Source organism: Gavialis gangeticus, unplaced genomic scaffold (assembly GCF_001723915.1).
Source record: "Gavialis gangeticus isolate Ggan-Ray unplaced genomic scaffold, GavGan_comp1, whole genome shotgun sequence".
NCBI classification, from domain to species: domain Eukaryota; kingdom Metazoa; phylum Chordata; order Crocodylia; family Gavialidae; genus Gavialis; species Gavialis gangeticus.
This window is the reverse complement of record NW_017728995.1, coordinates 24,053,667-24,054,406: the sequence shown is the minus strand read 5'-3', so window position 1 is coordinate 24,054,406 and position 740 is coordinate 24,053,667. Positions and strand designations below refer to the sequence as shown.

Sequence of the window (740 nt, the reverse complement as noted above, 5' to 3'; positions counted from 1 at the left end):
GTTTCTGACTCTGCACCTGCCTGCATTTGGAAGCCCACAGAGCAAAAGCATCAACAAAAAGCATCAAACAGCAACAGATTCCTTTGTTTCACATGCAAATCCTACCTCTGCTAGTTGTCACATCTTCTTCCGATGCAAAGCCTAATTATTAATAAACAGGGATCCAGTGGAATCCTCCAAACTGCCACCAGTTGTTAAATGCTGTCATCATTACCTCCTGGTGCTTAAACCTTTTCGGACCATGCATGTCACAACCCCGGCTAACTCATAGCTTAATACTCCCTCCTCAAAATGTCTGAAATAGTTTGGAAGGACAATAGGAATGACAGGCACACTAGACAGCCATGCTTGAAATTAGTTATCTGAAGCTCTGTTAATGCTGTTTCGTAGTGTTTTCAAAGCATGCATTAGGTAGGATTTATTAACCTATGATAGGCATGCTGCTTCTGTTTTTATTAAGTGTTGTAATAGGGTATTTGTTAGAAAAGCAGCGATAGGTCTAACTCCTTCTCTCCCCCGCACAGCGTTTAAACCTTCACATTAGAGGAGAAAGATTCAGACAGCCTTAAACTTACTAAGGCTACTGTTTCTGCAGCAGGGGATTTCACGCACGGGTTCAAAAGTAAGGGGAAAAAAATAACTCCTTGTAGTGGAAGGTGCCGTCGGTTTTTCAGGCTAATGTAAATAGAAAAATGAACACAACAGCATCTTCACCCACCCCAGTCTCAGGCTGTCTAATG

At 42.2% G+C, this 740-nt stretch overlaps 1 protein-coding gene across 2 annotated transcripts in view; it reads right to left on the bottom strand.

Moving 5' to 3' along the window:
* Nucleotides 1-740, bottom strand: part of LOC109288002 (calcium-activated potassium channel subunit beta-2) — a 238,249-nt gene that overhangs the window by 195,570 nt on the left and 41,939 nt on the right. Inside the window, exon 1 of one of the 2 annotated variants that reach the window (XM_019503326.1) lies at nucleotides 106-512. The exons of the other annotated variant lie outside the window; for it this stretch is intronic. The gene's annotated coding sequence lies outside the window, so the exon portion shown is untranslated. Of the gene's footprint in view, nucleotides 1-105; nucleotides 513-740 lie in introns of those variants that run through there. 2 annotated transcript variants of the gene reach the window in all.